The sequence below is a fragment of the Mustela nigripes genome, chromosome 16, assembly GCF_022355385.1.
Source record: "Mustela nigripes isolate SB6536 chromosome 16, MUSNIG.SB6536, whole genome shotgun sequence".
In the NCBI taxonomy this organism is placed as follows: domain Eukaryota; kingdom Metazoa; phylum Chordata; class Mammalia; order Carnivora; family Mustelidae; genus Mustela; species Mustela nigripes.
This window is the reverse complement of record NC_081572.1, coordinates 36,748,079-36,755,000: the sequence shown is the minus strand read 5'-3', so window position 1 is coordinate 36,755,000 and position 6,922 is coordinate 36,748,079. Positions and strand designations below refer to the sequence as shown.

The following is a 6,922-nucleotide window of genomic DNA, read 5'->3' as shown; positions in this document are numbered from 1 at the left end:
ACAGTCATCATCTCGGGCGAAAGGAACACCACCTCCCCCACCCCCATCCTCTACACGAGAAGTCTGCAAAAGTCCCGGGGAAGAGCAGTTGGTTGCAAACAGCAGAAGAGCTGTAGTTGTCCTACCTAAGAAAGGTCATGGGAAGAAATAAAGAACCTTCCTCCTAGGGAGGGAGGCAGCTGTTTCCAACTGCTCAACTGAGACACATGACCATGTTTCTGGGTTCTCAGGACACTGATTAAAAATCCTTGAGATAGGTCTCTTCTGCCTTATTGATTGCTGGTGGCCACCAAGACACTGTGCATGGTGTTGGAATAAGAGCACATACAAAGCAAGTTCTGCACGACAGACCCATGTAAGTAATTATAATATAACCTGCCTGGGGCTATGGCAGAGGTTTGTGAAAAGCTCTGCAGGAGCAGAAGGGGAATTATTAGCTCTTGTCCAAGAAGTTAGGAAAGTGTTGAAGTGGTGCAAAGTATGTGAGCTGGAAGCTGAGGGGTGAGGCGGAGGTCCTCAGGTAGGCCAGGAGCCAGGTGAACTGTCCAGGAAGCAGGACCAGTAAGCAATGGCCTGGGGGGTGGGGCACAAAGGGAGGCACAGTATCGGCATAGGGGGACTGGAGGAGACTTTAACAGGAGCTCCAGGCCAGTTCTGCAGGGCCTTCATTGCCATGCCAAGCATGGTGGATTGAAATCCACTGGGCATAGTCAAGTCAGCAAAGTGCAATGAGCAAATTTGTAGTCCTTTCCTGACTGGTCCTTTCTCTACATCTGGAGCCATAGCACTGGGGATGTCTATTCAGACAACGAATGTTTGATTTCTGAGGATTACAGGTAGTATTGCCTGGAGCTTCCATTTATAAAACCTTTATTCTGAATACACTCTTGCTTAACCCTATCCACCCTGGCTCATTGTGATTAAGCTGTGTGCAGGAGTTCCTATAATCAGCAAAGTGAATCAATCTCAGTGAAGACATACTAACTGAGTGGCCCATGGGAGGGTCCTTCCTTCAGATGATGGGAGATGCTAACAGGGCAAAGAAGACATCCTGCCTCCCAGTCCCTTCTTACCGACATCTTCTAAGCCCAGGTACCTGTACTCATCTGGGTCTATCTACTCAGCTAAGGGCAAAGAGAACCCTTCTCCTTGCACAGGTATCATTGGAGCAGCTCCTTCTATGCTGTGATACTGTAGACTGCTTTAAATAACTCAGCTGGCCAAGTACATCAGAGAAAGAAGACTTTGAGTAAAGCAGATATAATAATGTGGGTGGGTCTTATCCAATCAGTTGAAGGCTATAAAAGAAAAGACGGAGGTACTCTGAGAAACAAGGAATTCTGCCTCCAGCCTGCCTTTGAACTCAAGCTGCAACATCAATTCTCCTTGACACTAGGTTCTTCCCTCTTGAGTCCAAGAAGAAGAGAGCTTCTCAACTTCCACATGGGTGACTGTGGGGTCTACAGATCAGTAGGCCATATAATTGCTTGGAGTCCTATGGGGTTGATGCTCTGGAGGGGAAGGAAATCAATAGGCCATGGCAGAGATAGTTAAGAATTCTTTAACTAAGAATGCAGTTGCATTTAGATTGAGAAGGAAACAGCATCCCCCTAGCTAGGCACTCATAAGGTATAACTTTGCGTGGACACACAGCACTGAGCGCCTTAGCTGAGACCTGAAATCGGACCTCTCTATGGCTCTGCCTTGGCTCCAATGTCCCCCTGAAGGACCCAGAACTGACTACTAGTTGGTGCTTGGAAGGCAATTCTAGTCACCGCTCTTCTGCCAGGAAAACCCCAAGAATTCCTGAGGCTTAGGGACTGACCCTTAAACAGTGGGTCATGAGTCCTCCCTTGTTCTAGGGTCAGATGTTTTATAGGGTCATGTCAAGAAAGCCACAGAGGTCCGCGGTGAATGATCTGCATCAGCTCACTGACTGTCATTTACATTTGTGACTTTCTGAAAACTTGGGAAGTATACAGGGAACTTGAAGCAAGTTCTATAAAAATTGGGTTCTTGTGGCCTTTTGGATGCTTGTTTCAGAGTGGTGGGCATATCTCAGAAATATAAGCCACACGGAGCCCTTGGGGTAGAGGTTATCTCCAGCTAGTGATGGGAAGAGGCTAACCCAGGGCTGATGGGCAGTCTGTGTAGCTGTATAAGCTCAGGGATGTGCCCTCTCTTCTTTCCCCTGCGTTTGGCAGTCTAAGCTGGGAGCCCGGTGCCCTCAGATCTTGGATATGTTCTCCTTCCTTTTTCTACCACGATGTCTACAACAGGTGCACAACTTCAGTGTCCCAGAGCCCACAGCCTGGGTGGAGAGACAAAGGCACATTCACATGTATGCTCACAGTCTCAGGGTTGCTGCACTGCCCAACTCCAGGGTCAGCCCAGACATTGCAGTCTGTGGAAATAGCGCCCCCTGGTGTTGCGCCCTGTGCCAAGTCCAATGCTTGGCTTGCCTATCATGCATCCTTCTGCTGGTTCCTCTACGGATCCTCTGCCTCCCCATCTTCCTTGATATTTCCAGGGATGTCTCTCCTTTGAACATGAATAAGTCTCTCATGTTTTACTGTTCTAACTTCTCAGTTCTGGTCTGCAAGGCCACATAAGTGTGGGACTCACCAGTCACTCCTGGCCCCAGGGCTCTGTCTCCTGGTATTCTCAAAACCTATAATCCTAGTCCAATCAGGAGAAAAACATCAGACAGATACCTATTGACAGCTGTCCTACAAAATATCGAGCCAGAGGAGACTAAGGCAATGTCACATACTAGAGTGAGGAGTGGTGACGGGTAAGTGTAATGTGGTACCCAGGATTGGATCCTGGAACACAAAAACGACATTAGTGGGAAAATTTGTAAGAGTCAAAGAAATTCTGTAGTTTGGTTAATAGCACTTTCGTAATAGTAATTCTGTCCTTTTGACTAGTAGCAATATTGATTTTGTTTTGTTTTGTTTTGTTTTTGTTGTGTTGTGTTTTGTTTTGTTTTGTTTTTAGTTTTGATGGAACTACCATAGTTATGTTTGAGTTAACGCTAGAGGACCCGGTGAGAGGTACACAGGAACTCTCCGTACTATCTCTGCAGTACATTTGACAACTTCAACGAAATGGCTGAATTCCTTGAACGGCACAAACTGTCTATGCCAGTTATTGCTTTATTGCTTCTTGCCTCCAAATTCATCCTTGTAGGCTTTTGGGTGAAAATAGATCTGGACCCTTTAAACATTTTTTTCCTTTGCCAGACGGCACTGAAGCTTTTCACTAGAGAGGCATTTCAGGAAGAGAATAGTTTGGCTTCCAGCACCGGGAGCTTTGGCTCTGCTCGGCTTCTGCAGTGCAGGTGGAAGGGAGGGAGATGTGCACCTCTAGCATAGACACTGCAACACCTAGTGCGCCCGCCATGGTTTTGTAGCAGAGGGCCCCCAAGCCCTGCAATGCAGGTGGTTCCTCCAGGGCTCAGACGGCACTGTGCTCAGCAACCAGTAGCATCCAGCAACCAGTCTTCCCTTGAGACTACTTCTTGGGCAGCATTTGGAGAAAAGAGCCTCTGTTGACACCCCTCCTGGTGAGGATCTTTCCCAGCGGTCCTCCTCGGTATCATAAAAGCAGTATGGTGCTCAGACTGAGGTCCCAATGTAGAAAAAAGCCATGAAATATGAAGCCCAAAATACCTAAGTTTGAATCCCATTAGGAGCTCTGTCTCCTTGAACAAATTAATCTTGTTGTGCCTCTATTGTGGCATTAAATCACATGTTTTTGAGTTACCGCTCGTCCTCCCTAACTGTATCATTTTCTCTCCCCTTCCTTCTCCTCTCTGGCTCTCTCTGGCTTTTAATCTATTTCGATCTCTCTGATAGATTTCTTTATTCCCCTGAGAAGATATTCCCCTTGTTTCAAAGAACTTTTCTGGAAACCACATATGGTCTGTGTTGGTTCCCTGCCCCCAGCCAAGTTGGCTACTTTGCAGAGCCCAAAGTTCAAGGCTCCTACATACTGATGGTGGCCTTGAACTCTGGCCCAGCTCCCTGTCCAGGAGAGTGTAAATCTCGTCTCCTTTGGCCTTACTGCATTATCACCAAATGATGTCTTCCACTAGCTACCTGAAGTTGGGAGTCTCCTCCTGGCTGCCCTCCTCACCCTTGGCACAGGGCTCCGGGCAGTGGATAAGTCCGGGCAAAGACCAGCCCCACCTGTCTTAGAACAAGAGAGTCCCAAGTGGGCAATCTAGGGCTGGGTGCGTGCAGTATGAAAGAGGGGACGGAAGCGAAGATGGGTAAACATGGAGAACAGTCCACAGCAGTAGCACATTTTAACTGTCACCACCCATCATCACGCTGGTATCTCTGTGCCTGCCTACCTTCTCCCTCCTTTTTTGCCATGCCCAGACTCTCCAGCTGCATTCTGTTGGCCTTCAACTCCTGCTGGACCTTGCTCCAACAGTTACTCTGTGCCTCCATGATCTCTCCATTCATTCTACCTACAAACAGATCCATCTGGTCATTGTTTTTTAGATTTCATTTAAATTCAAGTGAGTTAACAGAGTGTATTATTGGTTTCAGGGGTAGAAGGTAGTGATTCATCAGTTGCATAGAACACCCAGTGCTCGTTCCATCAAGTGCCCTCCTTACTCCCCATCACCTAATACATCTTCTCATGCCCAAGAACAGATTTTTCTGAACCCTGCTTCTGTGTTCTGTGTCTTCCTTCCTTGCCACCAGTCACGCCTGAGGCCTTACAGGATAAATTCAGCCACCCTCACCAGCACCATTATGATCACCACCAATGCCTCCCTCCACCACACACACACCACCCCCTCCAATGACACTGACACCTTCCTGGTGGACATGTCAATTTCTTGATATCTCTGCAGTATCTGACATTGTTTAGGATCCTCTCATTCCTAAAACTCTGCTGTGGCTTCTCTAATACTATTTCTACTTTTCTTCTTCTCTGCCTGCTGCTTTCTCTCCTTCCTCCCTGTACTGTCTGAAACGAATGGGCTAACAGCCAAGCATGGTTTCTCTGGCTGGCTTGCCACACCTGGCCTCCACCATGCAATCAATTACCAGACTTTGTCAACTCTTTTTCCAGCATTTCCTTGACATCCTTTCCATACCCACGGCTACCACCCCGATTACATAACTAAACCGTTGCAATCCTCCCCTTAGTCCCACTCTCGTAAGATACACTCTTTTGTTCTGTGTGATTCGGAGATTATGTCAACCTGCACAATTAATAAATTCCTGGAATCTGACATTATTTTTAATTTGCAACTTTCTTTTTTGGGAAGTGTCTGTTCGATCCCTTTGCCCATTTTTCTATTGATTTGTAAGGGGTTCTGGACACAAGCTGTCTGTTGTATGTATGTGTTAGCATTTTTTTTCCAATGTGACTTTCCTTTTCACTCTTAATGATGTCATTCAATGAGGAACAGTACCTAATTTTAATGAAATCCCATTTATCTATCTATTCGCATGGTCAGTAATGTTTCTAGAATATCTAAGAAATATTTGCTTCTCCCAAGACCATGAAAGCAATTTATGTTTATCAAAAATAAAAAATTAAAAAAAAAAAAAGAAAGCAATTTGCTAGAGTAAGAAGCTTTATTGCTTTACCTTTCACTTAGGTGAAAGGTAAATGAAACAGATTTTTGTGTTTTGATGTGAGGTAGGAGAAAAGGTTCTGTTCTTTCATGTGAATAATTCATTTATTCCACCCATATTTACTGAGAAGACCTTATCCCACTTTGTATTACAGGGGCTCTTTTGCCATAAATTAAGAGACTGGGCATATGCATCTTCACATTGGTCTGTATGTCTGTCTTGCACTAATGCCACACAGTCTCATTTACTGCCACACATAATAGTAAGTCTTGGTAAAAGGTAGCTCAAATCCTGCAACTCTGTTCAGAATTATCTTGATTATTCTTGACTTTCTTTCTTTTTTTTTGGAACGGTCATGTAAGTTTTAGATTCAGTTTATCATGAATTAGCTTTTCATGTATCTTTATGAAAAATCCTTTTAAGGTTTTGGCCAGGATTGTATATTAAATTTCAGTTTGAGGAAAACTGATATCTTTAGCGTAGGAAGTCTTCTAACCCATAAACATGGCATATCCCCTTATTTATTAACATGTTTCCATTTTTTCCTTAGTGATATGTAGTTGTCTACACACACTTGATTAGATTCATTCCTAGGTTATTGATAGTTTTTGAATGATATCATAAAGGCACTTAAAATCATTATTTCAGAATTATAAGACTTCAAGCCTTTTAACCGGGTCTTTTCTCTTAACAGGCATCTGTGAGCACCAGCAGAGGAGTCATGTGCTGTGGGAAGGGACACCAGCACCTCAGCAGGGGCCCTGGTCACATCTGCTCCCCCACTGTTCAAATAGGTAAGTCCTGACTTCCTCCAGCCCTCCTGTCGCAGGAGAATTAGAGGTTTGGTGCTCTCGGAACTTTCACAGGTGTGTGGTCGCCCACAAATGGGGAGAAGTACACCTCCATGCTGAGGTCTCCCTGCCTTCTTGCCCTTTGGAGGGAGAAGCTGGTCATGGGGCCCTTTCTCCCGACATTTTCAAGTATGAGAATCCTGAAAATTTTTTCATTTTTCTCAAGGAGTATATACCAGAAACAACAGAACAGATTGATGGCAAAATGTGCCTGTAATCTCATTACCAAGAAATAAGTATAGTTACAGGTTTGCTTATATATACACACACACACACATATATAAGTTTTTATATATAAATATATAAATAATAAAACTTAATAGAATATAAATATATAAATATTTATTTAATATTTATATCTTACATATAAATATTAATCATATAAACACATTATGTAAATATATAAATATACCTATAAATATATATTTTATATTATATATTATATAATATATCTTTATATATTAC

The 6,922-nt window shown here is 44.1% G+C and overlaps 1 long non-coding RNA gene across 1 annotated transcript in view; it reads left to right on the top strand.

Moving 5' to 3' along the window:
* The first annotated feature begins 246 nt into the window (after nucleotides 1-246).
* Nucleotides 247-6,922, top strand: part of LOC132003616 (uncharacterized) — an 18,261-nt gene continuing 11,585 nt past the window's right edge. The window contains exons 1-2 of the long non-coding RNA XR_009400251.1: nucleotides 247-355; nucleotides 6,301-6,400. This is a non-coding gene — a long non-coding RNA (uncharacterized LOC132003616). The remainder of the gene's footprint in view (nucleotides 356-6,300; nucleotides 6,401-6,922) is intronic.